Source organism: Schistocerca nitens, chromosome 5 (assembly GCF_023898315.1).
Source record: "Schistocerca nitens isolate TAMUIC-IGC-003100 chromosome 5, iqSchNite1.1, whole genome shotgun sequence".
Classification (NCBI taxonomy): domain Eukaryota; kingdom Metazoa; phylum Arthropoda; class Insecta; order Orthoptera; family Acrididae; genus Schistocerca; species Schistocerca nitens.
The window spans coordinates 745,098,690-745,122,003 of record NC_064618.1 but is presented as its reverse complement, the minus strand read 5'-3'; positions in this window follow the sequence as shown (position 1 = coordinate 745,122,003).

Below are 23,314 nucleotides of genomic sequence, written 5' to 3'. Positions count from 1 at the left end.
CACTCGCTGTATTGCGGTAGTTCGAGTAACGAAGACTTTTGTAAGTGATTCATGAAAGGTATAGGTTATTGTTAGTCAGGGCCATTCTTTTGTAGGGATTATTAAGAGTCATATTGCGTTGCGCTAAAAATATTGTGTGACAGTTTAGTGATGATCAGAATAAGTAATGAGAGAAATGTCTGAGTACGTTCAGTTTCGCTCGGCTGTTTGAAAAACAAATAACGTAAAAGGTTTACCAGCTCAGTCATTCGATAATTAGCCGGCCGGTGTGGCCGTGCGGTTCTAGGCGCTTCAGTCTGGTGCCGCGTGACCGCTATGGTCGCAGGTTCGAATCCTGCCTCGGGCATGGATGTGTGTGATGTCCTTAGGTTAGTTAGGTTTAAGTAGTTCTAAGTTCTAGGGGACGGATGACCTCAGAAGTTAAGTCCCATAGTGCTCAGAGCCATTTGAACCATTCGATAATTTTTCTTTAGGGACGTTTCAAGACATGTTGGTGGATAAAGGCTCCAGTTACTCTCTTTGCGACACGAAAAAAACTTCTTCGATTTTTTATTATTTTTGTTTTTCTTACTGTTAAATGTCGCTTATCAAGTGTGGTCAACGGAGAAAGTATTGCACCTGACTGAAGATTTTCACGCTACCTCATTTTTGTGGGAAATTAATAATTCCGAATATTAAATCGCAATAAGAAGAAGAGCTGGCCAAAAGATACTAGGTAGCAGTGACTGTTGTTGACAAGTTCATGCTGTCTTACAGTTTTAAAGTCGAAGTAAATTACAGACGTCTTCTCTTTCGATTTCTTTCACTATCCTTTATTATCATTGCACAAGCGACGAGGCCAACAAGGTCAGCCATAATTAGCAAATATCGAGGAACAAGGCATTTAAGTGTGTACACGACACAGCGTATCTAGATAGTCTATATACATTGTCTAGGTACATGTCTATTAACAGTCCCTCTACAATGTCCATAGAAAATCGTTCGATGTAGTATATGTGTACTTACCTTAAAGGTCGCTTTTTAGAGACTACATCGAACACAGATACGTTTTACTAAGAATATTAATGCTGGAAACACATCAGGATGACTAAAAATCGGCCGGCCGGTGTGGCAGAGCGGTTCTAGGCGCTTCAGTCTGGAACCGCGCGACCGCTACGGTCGCAGGTTCGAATCGTGCCTCGGGCATGGATGTGTGTGATGTCCTTAGGTTAGTTAGGTTTAATTAGTTCTAAGTTCTAGAGGACTGATGAGCTCAGATGTTAAGTCCCATAGTGCTCAGAGCCATTTCAACCATTTTTTTTACTAAAACTCATTTTCTCCTCTGGTGGGGTAGAACAGTGCGCAGTGCCTTACATAGATTCCATCCACATGCGTTTCTTGTGTTAGCTTTATTAGTGAGTCCCATCTGTATTCTGTGTAGCGTTAGCGCATTTCGTGGAAAATAAACACTTCCCAGGCAAGTCTTCGCCCTGTATCGCCAGTGATTATTAAGGTGCCCTGAGGAAGAGACGGTATAACTTTCTGAAATATCATGTAATTGCTTCTCGTGACGTAGTGGATTAGATTGAGTGGGGAATCGCCTGCTCGCCCTTTAGTCTGCAGAAATACGAAGGAGGAAAATGCGTGACCGCAATCGGCGACCTGCCTTCCCACACACATCTACTCTCCACCCCTTCTCACCCTCTGCCCACCCCGTTATACCCTCAGAACACAATTTATGCCCTGATACGGCTCTAATGCACTTACGTGCGCTACACACGGTTCATATTGCTCCTAACCCATTTAATTTACACCAATAAAACGTCCCCTGCAACGCAGAAACTATTAGTCGTAGAGAAAAAATTAACAGGACTTTTTTTTGTAGGAAATGTAATGTAGTTTAAATTTGTACTGGGAAACATTTTCAAAACAAGCCGCAGATTCCGAGTTCTTCAAGAAAAATCTAAAGAGGGGGCCTTCAAATACTGCCTCCCACCCACCACCAGCATTAAAACTCACATACCACCGGTCAGGATTTTTAGTGTGTTGTTCATGACAGTCCTCCATAAAATCACACAAAAATTTGTGACTACACAGATTTCTTCCCATTATTCTCCTTCATAGCGCTAACACTAGTAGTTTCAATGACGCGGCTGTTATTTGCCGTAACGACTTCACTGCTCGTGTTGGACACGCGTAAGGGCACTTTTCTCACTCCTCTGACAGCGGACACCATGTGCACAGACATATGTCAGGCGCGCGCACCGCACTGCCTGTTTTTTAGAAGGAAAATTAACCGTTACCAATTTTAAACTGAAAATAAAGCCACTTACTGATCATGTAAGCATGTTCCATAAAACACTGCAAGTAAGACATCAGTGACAAAGTCGTGCGTAGTTTCGATGTTTGAAGAATACGTTGGATTTAATGCTATTTCATTTAAACACATACGTTGCAAATTGATACTATAATATTATTTACATATTGCTTCCGCTACAGTGGGCAAGAGAGGAAGAGAACAGAACTGTCAGCTGTCATCTTTGGTTACCGATAATTCCAGCGATGCTCTTTTAAGTCACTAGTCTTCTAAAGCGTTTGTTGCGTCCCGCCACGACTTCCTCCCTATGTTATCCTCTTCATCTGAGAGTGGCACTTGCATCTAACGTCCTCAGTTATTTGCTTGATATATGGTATTTCAATCTCTGTATACCCCTACAGATTTTATACTCCACAGTTCTCTCTAGCGCCGTCGAATTTACTTCCTGATTTCTAAACAAATATTCCATCATCCTATCCTTTATTCTCGTCAGTACTACAGAAAAAACTTTCGAATGGTTGTCTTATTCTTCCCACTTAGTGAAAAGACCAATGACAAAAACCTGGACACGCTGTCAGTTTCAGTGTATGCATGGCGTAAGTACATAGTGCTCCAAAAAACTTATGCCAGTTTTATGACGGAGAGCCATTTTGACCAAATATTGTTATTAACCTAGTGGTGGCGTCGTGTTTTCGCAATTTTTCGACGAGTTTTCTGTTCATCTTACGGCGCAGTTACCTGAAAATGAGGGGTAGGAAACTCGAGTAGACGTAGCGATAACATGGCATCACTTCTTGGCAGATAACCCGGAAAGATTTCATCTAGCAAATTCGCTGACAAAGCATATTACCCATAAACAGCGGATTTTACTTGTCACATGAGTGGCATTAATAAGGATCTGTAAAGAAATAGCTCTAGGGAGCCTATACAAATATTGTTTCTCTTTTCATTGTTAAAATCTTGTTTTATTCATTATATTTGGTAATAGTGCATTCAAATATTGCAAATACGTCTTCCTGAACATGACATTTTTACTGTATCTTTAAGTTTTTGAGTCTACATGCTCTCGTGGCCTTTGTCAAAAATGGTTCAAATGGCTCTGAGCACTATGGGACTCAACTGCTGAGGTCATTAGTCCCCTAGAACTTAGAACTAGTTAAACCTAACTAACCTAAGGACATCACAAACATCCATGCCCGAGGCAGGATTCGAACCTGCGACCGTAGCGGTCTTGCGGTTCCAGACTGCAGCGCCTTTAACCGCACGGCCACTTCGGCCGGCGTGGCCTTTGTCATTGAAGGTAAAATCTTCTGGGTTGTTAGGCTGAGATGTTAGTCTCAGATATTATAAATAAAGAAATAATGCCTTTAAAAATATGAATATATATTGCTTAGTAGGGGCCCCACAGTGTAACAAAGCATCGCGTGACCTTATACCTTGCCTATATACGGTATTGACAAACGTGTGGTCCACAGGGCACAGGATAGAACTTACGGACTGTCGTCTGTGCTGTAAAGCTTAATTTACCTATCCCACATACATCATCAACAATGTGTGATGTTATCATGACGTTAGAGATGGCAACCGCAATAGTTAGAAACATTTTCATTAAAGCTCTTTGCCAAAGGTGGTGTTCGATTGTGGCAGTTCGTATGACTCGTATTTTGCGTACTGCCTGATCGCCTTAATGTATCAGATGAAAGGTAAAATCACTGTACCTTATCTGTCATTATCACTTTGTTCACATGACCATACGCTACTTTTGTCTCACTCACTTTAGACACTATCACAACGTTAAGAACTGTTCTAGGCTAAGCAACGAACTGCTATTAGATATTCCATAAGTTTGCACAATATCGCATCTCCAATTTTGGAACCATACTACAGATATTCATAGTGTAACATAATTAAAAGCGCAAACTGACTTAGGTGAAAGTATACAATAATTTATGGAACAATCAGTACGCCGGGAAAGCTTTAAACATCACATACAATAATACATGCAAAGATACTTGTGTAAATATGAGTCTGTGAACATGAAAGGTGGGAAGCCATTCAGCTCACCTCTTTCATCCATTCACCTTTAATTATGCTAACTGTATGTGTCGATTTTACTCCTTAACGTTCTGTAATCTAAGATGATGCTAGGTATATCAGTTTACTTAATGGACGAACTTTGGAAGTGAGAAGTGCTGTGAATATGAGACATGCAACCTGTATCAAGGCTGACGAAATGTGTCATGGGAAACCGCAGCCCCCACAGAAACATAGGGAGAAGAATTGCAGGTATAGAGTCCTCGCTATGTCGGGGAGTGGAGGTCACATTTGAACAGTGAGCAGGCCGAGAGGCCAATGTCCAGCTCACAAAATGGTCTGCAGCAGGATAGCTGGCGCAAAAAGTCTTTGTTACAGAACTCTGGCAGCACGTGGTAGGCGCTAGAAGCTCGTTATAAGAAATACTTGAGCAGATAGATATCTCCCGGCTTTCAAAAAAAGAAAAAAAGAACTGACTTGCTTAAGGTCAAGAATTTCTAACAAAGTCAGCGGATAGCCTCGTGGATAATTTTTTAACATTTTTCAAATGTTCTGTAATGTGAGGTTAGCTGATGGCTGAATAGCATTGATTGGTATGTCAGAAATAATATCAGAAGGATGTAGTAACATTTAGCGGGAAGTATTTTTGAATACAGAGGAAGAAATTCAATTCATTGCCTTGTTGACATTTTGCCATTCCTTAGTGTGATACTGTGCCAAAGAAATAATTACGCCATTGGCAGGATATAGTAACTTTTGTATGTCTTTTGTTGGTAGGACGAAAGGAACAACGTGCATTTAGGAGACAGAAAATATTAGATGCGGACACGTCGTGGACAGGAAGCAGTGGCAAGAGTTGCGGTTTCACTCTCACTTGGCTCTGGGATCCAACGTCGTAGTCCTCAGCTGCCCGATCGTAGCGCTGAACATCAGACCAGGGAGTCGCAGTGTCTCCATTCTGCTCACATTATACTGAAGATTACGGTAAGCGTCACTTACAGCTCTGCATATTTGGAGAAACGAGAGTACTGTAGTACGAATTCAAGATAGGTTTCACTGTCTCATATTAGTCAGTATTCCTCGGGTCTTTGAGGTTCTTAGGTACTTGCTGAAGAAAAACAGTCCGTGTGATTGTCATAGGTCGCAGATCAATTCATAGGGCCAGGTGTGAGATTATTAAGCAACTCTATGCCGTCTAGTAAGTTTGCTAACACAGAGTTTACAACTCTCATTGGAAAGTACATAACTATAAAGTTCAGATTGACATAAATGCTTTTTTTTTAAAATGATTTATAGCTCCAATTATCTGTTGCAATAAACCCTAGGCCTAGGGTTTTATTATCACATTCATTACATTTCAGTGATGAATATTATGTCAATCCCCTCATCTTGAGATTCACTGCTGCGGTCTAAATAAATGATAGCGTTAGTAAATCCGTTGCGTGCATTACATGCAGCACTGAGTCTCAGGGGCGTGAATGATCCATGATTAATTTAGATTCAGCTATATTTCACTTTCACACAAGTGGAATTTTACAACCGTGTCTTTTGCAAGACAATTGCTATGTAGTTGTGAGCATTTGCTGACTTCAGTATGGAACATTGTCCCTACGAGTACAAATATATTTTAAATGTAACCTTGTCGATTAAGGTCCCATTACCTATAACCGATGGTTAAGGTATATGGCGAACCGACAAATTTCGCTATCGATTTAAGACGATGTGTAATGCCCCAATGTGGTCCAAGATAGACACGGTGAGCAGGTCTTGAGATCACCTGACATCAATTCTCGAGATTTTTCTGTCTGGCTCGTCTTAACAGCGAAGTGTGCAGTACTCACGTGTAGACACTGATGAACTGTAGCAGCGATCTGAACGGTCCTGTCGACGTTTACGAGATGGTCCGTGGTAACTCACTGCAATCGAATTCACGTGATTCACCTTCTTCAACAGGTACGAACGTACAGTAAATTGCAGTGTGTAATGTGCTGAAGCAATGTGGTATTTTTTGTTAAGGCGTGTATTGGGTGATATTTAAGACAATTAGGTGGCGACATGAGGGAAGAGTTTACATTTCAAATACATTTGTGCTAACTAGGATAATATTGCATACTGAGAAGCGCTCTGGCCTGCGCTGCCTGCTACCGCCATGGAGCAGTGCTTCTCAGTCGCTACTAGGGTACTCTCTCATTCTTCGTGTTCTAATGTCCCTTTTAAAACATGTAGATAAAACGAATGTCGTACCAGACTAATTTTGGTGCGCCATATCGAATGGTTACGTAAAACTCAGCTTTTAAAAACAATTTTGTTCGTAATGTGTAATACCACATTTTCTTACAGAAATGACTGTATCAGATACTGTGCTGTGTATAGGAGCCAAAGAAGTTACTCCGTACATAATGAAAGCTAAGGTTATCATTGCATTGTCTCTGATTTTTATTAACTCTGTTGTTGAATGTAATGTTAATGGCTCCGATTTTGTTCTTACTCTGAAACAGACGAAGGGAACTTATAATTGTGAATACTTCTTACTACAACTCGAAAGTAAACGTTGACTTCAAGGAAGAAATAAATGAGTACTCATCTCTGACAAATAATTAGGTGAGACCCAACGTAAATATTACTCTTTGTAGTCATCCTAATTACTATAGAAAGCTCCAGCTACATTACGTCGACGTGGAGTTGTGGAGACGCTGGGAAGATTGGCGAACCAACCTGTAAATAAATACGATGACTTTCAGCGGACTCAAGAGCACGTTACAAGAAATCTGCCACAGCTCTTTAACAACATGTTACTACATGTCAATCGCCTACGAACTGGGGTGGGCAGATGCAACGTAAACACGTGTAAATGGGGATACCGAGACGGGACGGACACGTGCCAGTGCGGACAGACCCAAACAATGGACCACCTCGTGGAATGCAGCAACATGGGGGAAGTGTGCAGGAAAGAAGATCTGGCAAACGCTACGGCAGTGGCAGTTAAATGCGCAGAATTTTGGCGGGACGTGATATGATATATATACTATGTTTGTCTTTATATTGTAATGTGACTCCCCATTTTGGGTTTGTTTTATTTATACATATGTGTATTGTATTTGTATTTGTATTTGTGTGTATATGTAATATGTGGGTTGTCTCTGGCTTGGACACGATTAAATAAATAAATAACTACATGACAAAGCCACAAAAGACGAATTTAGTTTCAATGCACATTTCAATACACCATTTGAAAACTGAGAATACATGCAAATATTATCTGTAGAACCATGTACTACAGTGAAAATAACATTATAATGAGAAACAACCGACGCTTTCAGTCGAATGTGGCCGTGGAATGAAAGACTTGATGAGTAGTATTTCTTTAGGGTGATTCCAGACAAACTTCGGAAAAACGAAGCCGGCCGCTGTGGTCGAGTGGTTCTAGGATCTTCATTCCGGAACCGCGCGGCTGCTTCGGTCGCAGGTTCGAATCCTGCCTCGGACATGGATTTGTGTGATGTCCTTAGGTTAGTTAGGTTTAAGTAGTTCTAGGTCTAGGGGACTGACGATTTCAGATGTTAAGTCCCATAGTGCTTGGAGCCATTTGAAACATTTTTTGGAAAAACGAAATTACAAATAATTCCCGAAACACCAGAGAAAATGCAACTGTCGACCCTTAACGGCTATCGAATTTTTGTAATTTTTTATATTTGTGGTAAACGAAGTTCAGGACTGAAGTATATATGTCCCCCAAAGCAGTACGATGCAACTCTCAAAAATTCCCGAGATAATCGACTGAAGTTTCCCGATCACTATTAACACTTTCGGTGCGGCATCGGTGCAGGCTCAAAAATGGCTCTGAGCACTATGGGACTCAACTGCTGTGGTCATTAGTCCCCTAGAACTTAGAACTACTTAAACCTAACCAACCTAAGGACAACACACACATCCATGCCCGAGGCAGGACTCGAACCTGCGACCGCAGCGGTCGCGCGGTTCCAGACTGTAGTGCCAGAACCGCTCGGCCACCAGCGGCCGGCTCGGTGCAGGCGCGCAACTCTCCAGTGCGGCCCGGTAACGTGCGAGTGCGGGCCGGTAACACTCTGAAACGGCAGGTACTGTCATGAAACAGATTCGAAAGCTGTGCTTCTACGCTATCATCACCCTGCAGTTCTTCTGCAGCCTCTAAATGATAATCTCCGTGGTATGCCTCGTCCTCACTACATAGAAAATCACTGTCGTCTAGTGCACTAAGTAACTGTTCCTCTGTCAATTTAGCACTTTTCCTGCTCCTTTTCACATTGGAAGGTCCAGGTGTATTCATTAGCCACCATTACGAACAATATACGTTCGATAGCTGACCACACAAAACAAAAGTTTACACGCTTCGATACTAGCTTAGGCGCTGCAACTAGGTAGGCTGCGTAATCCGACAGTGAGCGCGGATGCTTATAAGCGTCAGTCGCACTGGCTCGTGGCTTGTTGTGACGCTTATAAGCGTCAGCCGCAGCGAAAGTGTTGATATAAACAATTCCGTTGGAAGAACATCCGCAACTGAGCTTTATAGCAGAGGTTGAAAATCCGCATCAGTTGTAAATTACTTTATTTTCGCATGACCGGTTTCGGACTATTATAAGCCCATCCTCAGGTGTCGTAGCTGCGCTGTGGTCCCCGAGCGGCGCGTGTACCAGGCGCGGTGAGCTGACTATGAACGCTCATAGGCAGCACTACGCGCCTGGTGCATGCTGCGCTCGGGGACCACAGCGCAGCTACGACACCTGAGGATGGGCTTATAATAGTCCGAAACCGGTCATGCGAAAATAAACTAATTTACAACTGAAGCGGATTTTCAGCCTCTACCACTATTAATATACTCAAATGATGTTGATTTTTTTTCCGACAAATTGTACAGCTCTGTGGTAGAGTGTTGGCTCGCTGCACAGTCGGAGGGGTGCTGAGTTCGATTCCAGGTGGAATTAAATTTTTAAACAAAGATACATGTTCTACCAGCTTTTCCGTGGAGTGGAGAATACACAAGGAGGACGAGAACGGTAATCGATAGATCTAATCTCGTTTCGGTCATTATTTTTTCCGTTCTTTTTCCAGTCAGTGCGAGTACCTACGTCTTTTAAATATAAAAATAGTTACATTTTCCATAGATAATTTGAAAGTTTCTTTTATCGAAATGATCTCGAAGAGTCAGTTTACAGTATATGCACACATGATTAGTGTTAACATTACAAACACACAATTATTTTTAATAATACACATGCAACCACTCTTAATTTTTTTTTACTGGCTACCAAAGTAGGAATTCGTCAATGGGATAGGAGTTGCGCAGCAAGAATGATTTTTAATTAGATTTAAAAGCTGCTTCGCTATATGTCAAATATTTTATGTTATTGGGCAGATGATCAAAATTTTTTTGCTGCATATTGAACTCCTTTCTGAGCCACTGACAGTTTTAACAATGGGTGTTGCAGGTGTGGATATCCTTGTTCTGCTCAAATTGTGATGGATTATTTATGACCAATTTCACTAGCGGATACATGTATTGTGACGGCGCAGTTAAAGTGCCTAACTCCTTGAAGAGGTACCTACATGACGTCCATGAATGAATACCACATGCCAGTCTTACAGCTCGCTTTTGTGCAGTCAATATTTTCTTTCTAAATGATGAGTTGCACAGAAAATTATTCTGTATGAAGTTAACTGAGTGGAAATATACAAAATATTTCGAGAGACTGATACGTTTGTTTCCAAGATTAGTAAATATATGAAGAGCAAAAGCAGCTGAACTTAATTTTTTGAGATGCTCAGTAATATGCTTCTTCCAGCTCAGGTTTTTAAAAATCGGAGCATTCTACCCTATTTACTGACTTATGCTCATGTGCTCATCAATTGTAGATGTAACACTATTTGTTGTAGAGAGCTGAATTTAGTGTGTCTTTCAAAATATAGGTAGAGTCCATTTCCAGAGAACCACTTAATAAATCTTTGGAAAATATCATTTACCAACACTTTTGTCGCTTTCTCTCAAATGGGATTTATTATAACACTATCGTATCGTCCGCTAAAGGTACCAATTTTGCTTGCCGAATGTCAGGAAGGTCGTTCACATGTATAAGAAATAGGACTGGACCCAAAATTGTACACTATGGGACTCCCTTTGCGGTTTTCCCAGTCTCTAAAATTTTCTACCTTTTGTGACATTGTTGAGTTATTCAGCACAATCTTTTGCGTTCTATTTGTCCAATATGATTCAAACCAGCTGTGTGTAATGCTGTAAATTCCATAAAACCTGAGTTTTTCCAAGAGAGTATCATGATCTACAAAATCAAAGGCCTTACAGAGATAAAAAAAAAAATACCAGCTGGTGATGTATTGGAATGATATATTAGTATTTACGGCTTGTCCTATTTGATGAGTGAATGTATAAACAGCATTCTCAGCCGAACAACCCTTCTGTAATCCAAACTGTGATATGCTAATCAAATTGTTTCCACGTAAGTGTGCGACTACTCTTGAAAACATTACTCTTTCGAATATTTCGGAAAAAAGAAGCCAGTAAGGGAACTGGACGAAAATTATTTAAGCGTGTCTTGTGATCTTTGTTATGCAGTGATTTAACAATTATATATTTTAACTTGTCTGAAAAAAAAATGCCTTTGCAAGTGATGCATTGTATATATTTCTAAGGACTTACTTATTACATCGGAAAACTTTTCAGAATTCCTTTTGAAATTCCATCAACCCCGCATGAGCTTTTATTTTTTAGAATTATTACAATCGTACAAATTTCAGTGCAGCATGTTGGTGTTACTTCTAGTTGCTTAAAGTTTTGTAGAATGACATCTTTAATATATTCTCTTGCTTTTTCATCTGAACCAGTTAATCCTGTAGTCTCTGCTAGGTTAAAGTGATTGTTAAAAGTGCTTGCAACTTGTGACTTATCAGTCGTTTAGTTTCATTGTTATGGAGTCTTGTACATTGACTGGCTGTCCTGTATCCTGTTTAGCAGTGTTCCACATAATTTTAATCTTGTTATTGGCATTATTTATTTCTGTCAGAACATGCATACTTTTGGGAATTTTAGTGAATTTCCTTAGAATACTACAGTGTTCTTTTGTAATATGCAAGTAATGTCACATTTTGTCTTACTCAGGCTTTTACATAAATTTCCCTCTTCCTCTGTCACGAGCTTTTAATTCTCTTGGTTATCCATGGCTTACTTTTTTTTAATGGATCTTCTGGATAATTTTCTAAGGAAAGTAACTTTCAAATATTGACACAAATTTCTAATGGTGCTATATTGCTAATAAACATGCCTAATAGTAATTTTTATGAAAAAGGTCTGTCTTATTTCTAATTATATGCTGCACAAAAATATTTAAAAGATTGTTAATCGAGAGTGTATATTTAAAAGAAATGAAAACTATATTTTTTATTTTTACATTTTACGCATTGTGTAAATGCTCATAAAACATGCACATTTGTTTAAAAATTGATTTTGCCAGGATTAGAGCCTCCACCACAGAGCCATACTGCTTGTTGAAAAACATCTTTTAACTTATTAAACTTGGCCAGAAAACGTCAAAGCCGATTTTCTTGGGAATTTTGGAAGTTGCATCGAACTGTTTTAGGAGAGGTGTATTTGAATTGTACCATAAACATAAAAGATTACAAAAACCCGATTTCCCTGTGGTCCTTTTATCCGTATGGATACCCTGCGTATATAGACATCTCGTACATACAGGTGTAGTTTGGCAAGAATGTGACGGGTAGTTGCCCATGGCCTACTAGCATTTGCCTGAAGTAATTTAGGAAAACTAACAAAAACCTAAATTATGATGGCCAGAAGCACAGTTGAGCGTCCATCCTCTCGAACACAAGATCAGACCGTTTAAATTAGCGCAACATCATTCGGTTTGTTCGGTGTTCACTACTGATTTGTTCATACAGGGGATAGGCAAAATAATGTGAGCACCTGTACTTACTTGGGATTGGTTTATGGAACCCCATTTTCTCGTAATACAGCTGCTATTCTTCTTGGAATACTGGCTTGGAATACTGGCGTATAATGAGTGTATAGTCTCCATTGAAATGTGCCACTCTTCGATCGGAACCTCTTCTAACTGCCGTAGTGACGAGGGAGGCGAAAATCTGCTCCCGCGTCTTCGCTCCATTACCGCCCACAAGGGTTTGATAATGTTCAAGTCCGAGCATTGTGCTGGCCAGGGAAGACGCTGCAGTTCTGTTACATATGGCTGGCTCTGAGCACTATGGGACTTAACTTCTTAGGTCATCAGTCCCCTAGAACTTAGAACTACTTAAACCTAACTAACCTAAGGACATCACACACATCCATGCCCGAGGCAGGATTCGAACCTGCGACCGTAGCGGTCGCGCGGTTCCAGGCTGAAGCGCCTAGAACCGCTCGGCCACACCGGCCAGCGGGGAACAACATTTTAATCATTGGGTGAATTTGACCACCGAATATGTTCACATAATCTTTGGCTGTAACCAGCAAAATACCGCCATATGGCTGCCCACACCATCATACTTCCACCTCCATGCTTAACTGTTGGATTCAAGCAATCAGGTTTGTAGGCTGCTTTTGGCGTCCTCCAGACGTAAACCCGGCCCGATGTTGGAAATAACGCAAACGTTGACTCGTCGGACCATATGACGTGTTTCCACTGATCAGCCGTCGAGGATTTATTCTCCTGACACCATGATTTACCCTTCTTTGCGTCGGTTGTCGTCGCTAATGGCTTCGGCATAGCAGCTCGTCCATGAATATACGCTTTATGGAATTCTCGGCGGACAGTGTAGATAGATACGGGGTCTCGAAGACGGCTATTGAGCTCTGCAGTCACTTTAGCCGCCGTAGTTTTGTGTTGTTTTGACACAATTCGTGTTAGCGTACGACGATCTCCGTCATTTAGTTCTGATTTTCGCCCACTATTACGTTTACACGATGATCTCTTTTCCAAGTTTTGTGTAGGCTGTCATGACTGTTGAAATGTCCAATAATTTGGCTTCTTGGCCACTGATGCTCCAGCTAATCGGGCCCCCACAGTCTGTCCTCTTTGGAACTCTGTCTTTTATTACATGCCGCTCTCGGCGTCTGAATTCAGATTCGAAGCGCGCACTAGTCGTAAACAACCTACACTGATGCCTAGTCCGTACGGGACATGCACAGTCCAGCACGACTCGTGCCTTACCTGCGTTGTTGAACGTCAAACACAACCATTCCACCACTAGCACTGTTCACATTATTTTGCCTATCCCCTGTACATTCTAGAAGTGTGGTTATTTAATATTATAAAAATGTAGTGCTACACAATCTATTTCTCAACACGACACACACACACACACACACACACACACACACACACACACACACACACACATACACACACACTCACGTTGGTCCTTTTTTCTATTTGAAATGAGCAAAAATTTTTCTTCGATCATGCACCATCCATTCGTCTGACTATCGATTGTGCTAGCCTCCATCATTTTTTTAAAAAAGAAATTACATCTTTCATTTCAGTTTACTTCCTGACCTATTTGTTTGTCTTCCTGACACTACTAGTCACAGTAAAACTCCTGGCCTCACTGTCATTAAATCAGAACTATTAACGAAAAGAGTGTGTGTGTGTGTGTTGTGTTTGTACTTCAATCGCACTTTTTCTTATGTTTATACTTGTACATTTCTAGTAATTCGTATATTTTTGTGGAAATGCCTTTTAAGCATTATAGGGAATGTTAATGTAGTTTTATAATAGTGAAATTTAATTAAATCAGCCGACATATTATAAATTTATAGCAAAATACCCTCCTCAATCGTGATTTAATACTGCTTTCAGTTTAAACAATATCTCTACCTGCAGAATTTGAAACTCATACACTTACACTTTCGATGGCTATAGTGAAGTGCTCCCAAAAGAGCGTCGTGTTAGTGAAAATGCCGAAGGTTAAACGGAGAAGCAAATAAAACGAAATTAAAACTGTTGGTAAAATCTGTAACTAAACTGCGGAATGTAGGTATTCAAAATCCCAGAATACATCATACAGTTTGTTTTCCAGATTAATCAATTGTAGAGCTGAGAAGCTACCTGGCAGTAGAATAGAAGCATCGCACTGCGCAAAGGAAATGGGAGACGAGTGAATCTGTCATTTTGTTCCTTTTTAAAATTATGGTTTGCCTTTTTGTACTTAAAAATAAACTGCTCAGATACTTCTTTGTTTTCTGTTAATGTTAACGCAGAAGGGTAAACTAGTCGCAGAGTAATACAAAGTCCTACTAATTAACATGCCAGGCAGCTTTTCGTCGCACGATGAATATGGTGGACTTTCCTTCGCTTATCTCGTGCCGTCGGAAATTACGCCACTCAATATGCAGATAGCCGGATATCAGTCACGCGTGAAAATATTAATGGAATACCAGGTGAACAAATATGAAATGCGGATTTCAGACAACAGATGTCGCACCAATGCGGTGTGTGCTATAAAGATTTGACACTGCGCAATTTTGTTGTGTCATCAACAAGTGTCGGAGGTGCACGACTGGTAAGTTGTAAAGGGTGTATAGTGTAGTGTCAATACGTCGTAATTTATACCGGACAAAGAGCATTAGCGGATAGCATTAATTTTTTTGTTTTCATTTGAAGAAAACTGTTGCTGAATCATACGATTACTTCGGGAAGCTTATGGTGAACATGCCTCATCGGAAGACGCGAGTAAATGCTAGTTTCGGCGTTTCAAAAATCGTGACTCCGATGTTACAACAAGAAAAACAGCAAAAAATTCGAAGATGTGAAATTTAAAGCATTGTTGGGCGAAGATGATTCGCAAATATAAAAACAACTCGATGAACAAGGTAGATGGGTATCACATGATTCGAACGACAAGCAGATGAAAAAGCACAAAGACACATGTAACATTTTTATCACTCGGTACAAATGGAAGCCATTTTTGCATCGCATAGTTACAGGGGATCAAAAGTGGATTTATTTTGAGAATCCCAAGCGCAAAAAATCATGGGTAGACCCAGGCACACCATCCAAATCGACCGCAAGACTGAACAGCTTTTGCGGGGAGACGATGCTCTGTGTTTGCTGGGACCAGACAGACGTCGTCTCTTATGAGCTGTTAAAACCTGGGGAAAAGGTTAAAACTAAACGTTACCAACAACAACCGATCTATATGAACCGTTCGCTGCTTGACAAAAAGGTCGAAATATTGAAAGAGGCAACAAAAAGTCATTTTTCTTCATGACATTTCTTCTTCACGTACGGCAAAACCGGTTCGCAATACCTTGGAAACACTCGGCCGGGAAGTTCTACCCCATGCGTCTTGCTCATCAGACTTGGCTCCTTCCGATTACCACTGGTTTGCATAAACGGGTCACGCACTTGCTGGGCAGCGCTTTGTTTCTTACGAGGATGTGAAAAAATGACCAGACGAATGGTTCGCAGCGAAAGGGGAAATTTTTTACTGGCGTGGTGTTGACAAATTGCCCGAAAGATGGGTAAATGTATAACAAACGATGGAGCATACTTCGAATTACCATTCTTCTCACTTTAACAAGTTCTTTAGACCAAAAAATCCGCATTTCGTACTTATACACCGTGTCAAAAACAACTGTCTGAGGCTACTGGAGCCGGCCGTTGTGGCCGAGCGGTTCTATGCGCTTCAGTCTGGAACCACGCGATCACTGCGGTCGCAAGTTCTAATCCTGCCTCGGGCATGGATGTGTGTGATGTCCTTAGGTTTAAGTAGTTCTAAGTTCTAGGGGACTGATGACCTCAGGTGTTAAGTCCCATAGTGCTCAGAGCCATTTGAACCATTTTGAGGCTACTGGATTTTTAGGGCTAACAGCTGACATGGTATAAGCGTCAATGTACAATCAACTTAATTCATGCTAAAAATAGTTTTAACAACGCATTCCTTTTTAAAGATTTTTGAGTACAAATGTATAGGACCTACAGGAGCTGCACTATGTACTACGTTATACTGGACGAAGAATGTTCAACAGAAACGAAAATAACACAGACCGATCGCCAAAGAAGTGTAAAAGGCAAGTATCGATAGTAAATATGAACGATGAGTTAGTATAAGCAGCAGGTTGTTTACGGATAACGCTATTGTCTGTAGGAAAGTATCGTCGTTGGACAGTCGTAAGTAAATGAAAAGCAACTCTGAATAAATGTAAATTAATGGCTGTAATAAAAACGTAGAAACTATGGGAGCTGCAGGAAAACAATGGATCTACAGACTGTTGTGTCAGATTTGTAAAGAAAAGGTACTTGCTGATGTAAAGTGGGCATCATAATCCCAATTTCCAGGAAAGATGATAGAAAGAAAAGCTTTACAGTAAGACGGCTTAGTGAGTATCGTCTTTCAACAAATATACTATATGTCTTTCGTACCTGAGGTCGATAACGCTTATGCGGTGTCACTTGACTGTTAGGGTGGAGATTCGAGTCCTGGTGATGGGAGATCATCGACAGTATTTGGTCAGTAGGGGGAGGAGAAGGGGTGGCTTAAGTTCCTTGTCAACAGACTTTACACCAGTGCCCTGTGTTAAATTTCGATACTTTCCGCAGTGTGTGATGGTGAGAGAGCATGTGACATTAGATGGTCATCTTCCAGTCGGAGGGATTGCCATGCTCCGCGACCATCTTGACGCTATTAGAGAGGAGAAGATAATTTGCAGATACCGGGTGGCACCCTCTTCTGTTTTCCTCGTCATAATCACCATCCATTCTTTTCCATGGAATAAGTCGAGGTATTACTATGTGACGATCACTTTGGTTTTAGGGCAGTAGAGAGGCAGTTCTGACATTACACTTGAGAATGGAAGCCAGACTAAAGAAAAATCAAGATACATTCATAGCTTTTGTCGACCTGGAAGAAGAGTTCGACAATGTCAAATGGCGCAAGATGTTCGAAAAGCTGAGGAAAAAGGGGCAAACTATAGGGAGAGACCGGTAATATAGAACATGTACAGGAATCAAGAGGAGATAATACGGGTGCAACACCAAGAACGAAGTGCTCGGATTAAAGTGGGTGTAAACCAGACATGTAGTCTTTCGCCCCTACTGTTCAATCTATACTTCGAAGAAGGAATGATGTAAATAAAAGAAAGAGTCAAGAATGGAATTAAAATTCGGGGTGAAAGGATATCTATGATAAGAGTCATTGATGACATTGCTATCCTCAGTGAAAGCGAGAAGAATTACAAGATGTTCTGAATGGAACGAACAGTCTAATAAATAAAGAACATAGACTGAGAGTAAAAAAAAAAAATGGTTCAAATGGCTCTGAGCACTACGGGACTTAACATCTATGATCATCAGTCCCCTAGAACTTAGAACTACTTAAACCTAACTAACCTAAGGACAGCACACAACACCCAGTCATCACGAGGCAGAGAAAACCCCTGACCCCGCCGGGAATCGAACCCGGGAATCCGGGACTGAGAGTACGACGAAGAAAGGCGAAAGTAATGAGATATAGCAGAAATGAGAACAGCGAGAAACGTAACACCAGGATTGATGGTCACGAAGTAGATGAAGTAAGAGAATTCTGCTACCTAGGCAGTAAAATAACCAATGACGGACGGAGCAAGGAGGACATCAAAAGCAGACTATCAATGGCAAAAAAGGCATTCCTGGCCAAGAGAAGTCTACTAGTATCAAACATAGACCTTAACTGAGAAAGAAATTTCTGAGAATGTTCATTTCGACCACTACATTGTTTAGTAGTGAACCATGTACTGTGGGGAAACTGGAACAGAAGATAATCGAAGCATTTGAAACGTGGTGCTATAGACAGTTTTGAAAATTAGGTAGACTGATAAGGTAAGAAATCAGGTGCTCCTGCGCAGAATTGGAGGAGAAAGGAATATATGGATAATACTGACAAGAAGAAGGGACAGAATGACAGGACATCTTTTAAGACATCAGGGAATAATTTCCACGGTATTACAGGGAAATGTAGAGGGTAAAAATTGTAGAGGAATAAACAGACTGGGGTACATCCGGCAAATAATTGAGGCCGTAGGGTGCAAGGGCTTGTCTGAATGAAGAGGTTGGCACAAGAGGGTAATTCATTGCAGGCAACATCAAACCAGTCAGAAGACTGTTGAATAAAAACAAAAATCACCACCACCACCACCATCATCATCGTCACTATAATCAACAACAACTGCACAGTTTCACGCCCATCGCGTGAATGCAAGTCTCCGAAGTGCTGTCCACCTGAAATGATTTCATCACATCATAAGCCACATGGGAAGTAAGTGAATAATTAATACAGCAAACTATTGCCTTTGATTTCATCTCTACAGCAAAGAATTTCTGAGGGAAGAGTACTTGGAAGGTGCTGTTTATCATATCTTAAGTTTGAGACAAAATAGAACTGTTGTATGTAGTTGAGATAAATTGAAGAGTTCCGCTGTAGCTCAGTGGCCGATGCGCAACACCTGCTCTGGCGAGCTTCCAGAGCATGACAACACAAGCAAAAGGTAAACTGCTTAGCTCCGAGCAGCTGCTCGCCTTACAGCCGGTTATAGAGCACCCACTAGGCCCAAGGCGATCAAGGCTCTGGCAACCAACGTTGTTTTATAATTTCGTTCCGCTTATTTTCTCGTGCTTTCAAGGCAGCGAATCGGAATCACAACGTTGTGTAATATACATAGTTGATGTGTTGTGAATAACAGGTCTACATCTACATCTACATCCATACTCCGCAATTCACCTGACAGTGCGTGTGGCGGAGGGTACCTTGAGTATCTCTATCGGTTCTCCCTTTTATTCCAGTCTCGTATTGTTCGTGGAAAGAAAAATTGTCGATATGCTTCTGTGTGGGGTCTAATCCCTCTTATTTTATCCTCGGTCTCTTCGCGAGATATACGTAGGAGGGAGCAATATACTGATTGACTCGGCGGTGAAGATATTTTCTCGAAACTTCAACAAAAGCCCGTACCGAGCTACAGAGCGTCTCTCTTGCAGAGTCTTCCACTGGAGTTTATCTATTATCTCCGTAACGCTTTCGCGATTACTAAATGATCCTATAACGAAGCGCGCTGATCTCCGTTGGATCTTCTCTATCTCTTCTATCAACCCTATCTGGTACGGATCCCACGCCGGTGAGCAGTATTCAAGCAGTGGGCGAACAAGTGTATTGTAACCTACTTCCTTTGTTTTCGAACTGCATTTCCTTAGGACTCTTCCAATGAATCTCAGTCTGGCATCTGCTTTACCGACGATTAATTTTATGCGGTCATTCCATTTTAAATCACTCCTAATGCCTAATCCCAGATAATTTATGCAATTAACTGCTTCCAGTTGCTGACCTGCTATATTGTAACTAAATGAAAAAGGATCTTTCTTTCTACGTATTCGCAGCACATTACACTTGTCTACATTGAGACTGAATTGCCATTCCCTGCACCATGCGTCAATTCGTTGCAGATCCTCCTGCATTTCAGTGCAATTTTCCATTGTTACAACCTCTCGATATACTACAGCATAATCCACAAAAAACCTCAGTGAACTTCCGATGTTAACCACAAGGTCATTTATATATATTGTGAATAGCAACGGTCCCACGACACTCCCCTGTGGCACACCTGAAATCACTCTTACTTCGGAAGACTTCTCTCCATTGAGAATAACATGCTGCGTTCTGTTATCTAGGAAATCTTCAATCGAATCACACAATTGGTCTCATAGTCCATATGCTCTTACTTTGTTCATTAAACGACTGTATCAAACGCCTTGTGGAAGTCAAGAAACACGGCATCTACCTGGGAACCCGTCTATGGCCCTCTGAGTCTCGTGAACGAATAGGCGAGCTGGGTGTCACACGATCGTGTCTTTCGAAACCTATGCTGATTCCTACAGAGTAGATTTCTTGTCTCCAGAAAAGTCATTATACTCGAACATAATATGTGTTCTAAAATTCTACAAAAAAATGGTTCAAATGGTTCTGAGCACTATGGGACTTAACATCTATGGTCATCAGTCCCCTAGAACTTAGAACTACTTAAACCTAACTAACCTAAGGACATCACACACATCCATGCCCGAGGCAGGATTCGAACCTGCGACCGTAGCAGTCGCGCGGCTCCGGACTGAGCGCCTAGAACCGCTAGACCACCGCGGCCGGCAAAAATTCTACAACTGATCGACGTTAGATATATAGGTCTATAGTTCTGCACATCTGTTCGACGTCCCTTCTTGAAAACGGGGATGACCTGTGCCCTTTTCCAATCTTTTGGAACGCTACGCTCTTCTATATACCTACGGTACACCGCTGCAAAACTTTAAAGAATATCAAGATCGAGTAAGCTTATCATTATGGATATTTCATCACTGTTCTCAGTTATCTGTACTTACATTCATACCAAGACACTTTATTCTGATAATAGCTGGTTGTTTATTTTCAAATTATATCTATGAAATTCATAAATCTCCAACATTCAGAACTTCAGAGTAACATTTGTTCTAAAATCGCGTCGACTATCAGTGGTCGACGCCTTCTGGGACCTTAACCAGGTAGAAGTGACAGAAGAATACTGCGAAGGATACAGTAGTCACTCGCTTATTAATCAGTATTTTGTTGCAGATCTAGTTACATTTTACCTACAGTATAGCCATCAACAATGAGTTTAATATCGAGTGATGTAGACTCACAAACCTTTTATACGTAAATTTGGTTAAAATGGCCTTAAACTGTCCAAAGCTCAATACACATACTAAATTGTGTGCCTGAGATATGGACTGCCTAAGGTAGTTTTAACAACATATTCCTATACAAGCTTTCTGGATCTGTATGATTCGCTACTAAACGCACTAATGGTGGCTAAGCTGTTTCTGCAAAATAGCCAGATCTGCAGTAAAATAAAGATCGATGCAAGACTGATTGCTTTGTTAATCCCTGATTAAAAATACAACTGCGTTACGGAGATGCTCAGATGTAATAGTAGCAGACGCAAGGCAGTACCTGGGATCTGAGCTAAGGGGTGGGGATAGTGGGGATTGGAGTGGGGGATGGGTGGCGGCGGGGGAGGAGGGGTTGCGGGTATTTCATGACAAAATTTAATAATTGCTGACGTGGTCATACGATGAAGGCTTTCACGACCGGATGTTTCAGCTGCCGAGAATTCTTCCGGGTTGTATGGCCGTGGTCCAAGGAACCCTTCTATCCCTGACGTTTCGTCCAAAGCTACGTTGGACATCTTCGGAAGTGCTTCTGGTTGTGCTCACTCTACTAGTGGACAGAGGTAAAAGGATTTGTGCGCCGGAATACCTGGACCCCGAGTTAAAACATCTAAGGCAGACTTCTGAGAAGAATGGGTACTCTAGTAAGGAAATAAATAGAGTTTTGCGACCGAATAACAGGAGGCCTAAGGACTACTATAGGACACAGCGATGAAAGAATGTTTCTGTACCCTTCATCAAAAAAGTAACGGATCAAATCGGCAAGATTTTAAGGAAACATAACGTTTTCAGACCAATTAAGACAATAGGTCAAGCACTTCGTCCCGTTAAGGATAAACGTCGCCCTCTGTCTGCAAATGGTGTATACAAGATTCCGTGTACATGTGGTAGGGTCTACATTGGAAATACAAAGAGAAGTGCGAATACACGGTTGAAGGAACATAAAAGTCTTTGCCGACTAGGGAAAACAGACAAGTCAGCCGTGGCGGAACAAGCTCTTCTGTCGTGTGATCACGTAGTGAAATGTTCGGAAACTGAAGTTTTATGTGCTATGACGAACTATTATCCACGGCTATATAGAGGAGCTATCGAAATATATAAACATGGGGATAATTTTAACAGAAAAGAAGAAGCCATGAAACTCAGCGATACATGGACAGTGGTACTACAGAGCCGATGAGAAATTTTTATCTTTGACGTACTATGATCGACAGTTATATTTTATAGTTGACAAGGCTTATCTCTGCTATAACGTGAAATCCAAACCACGCTCACTTTCCATGGTATGTAGTCCGGTCTTCGACGTCCGACCCGTCAGTCGGCAAGAGTCAGCACAGCCAGGACCACCTCCGAAGATGTCCAACGTAGCTTCGGACGAAACGTCATGGATAGAAGAGTTCCATGGACCACAGCCATACAACCCGGACGAATTCTCGGCTGCTCACATGGTGACCGAAGACACTGTGATTGTGACCGCTTTTAATACAAGGAGGAAAAACAGACACTGTCTGGCTCACTTTTTGTTTTTATGCAGTCTATCTGTTTCGACTTTTGTTCCAGATTATCTCCATGTCCGTACCTAACTATTGCGAATCGAAGTTCGTCATCAGGTCGAAGATTCAGTTAAAATTCGGTTTAACTCCATCATTGCCCCGCCGAGGAATGCTATTCTCAGTGATGGATGTTAAAATGTACAAAAGTCGAAACCGGCAGCTGAAAGAAACATAAAAAGTGACCCAGACGGTGTCTGTCTCTCTTCTTTACATAAGGACATACCTTTAAATTGCACAACAAATGGCTCTGGGTTCAGTTGCTACTAGTCAAAATCCATTACATGCTCTGGTTTTCTTCAGCTGATATCATATTGATAGTTCCGTTTGGCGCAGGCCACCAGTTAGGTTAGTGAAGACTTGTTTTTTGCTAGCAGGGGGAGGGAGGGGGGAGCTGTCTTCGCTTACCCCCTCCTCCCCCCTTGGGTACGTCCTGGGAGGGATGCTACGACAGAGTGGCTGTGCACATTGCAGAAGTTTACTGTTCACATAGGAGGGCGTACATATAAAAGAAGTGTCAAGGAATGTATTCCCACTACGCACATAGGTGTGACGAAATGACCACGACCAGACAGAGAAAAGCGAGATGATACGGAGCCGAAAGTAATGAGAATTATCAGAAATGAGACAGCGAGAAACTTAATGGTTCAAATGGCTCTGAGCACTATGGGACTTAACTTCTGACGTCATCAGTGCCCTAGAATTTAGAATTA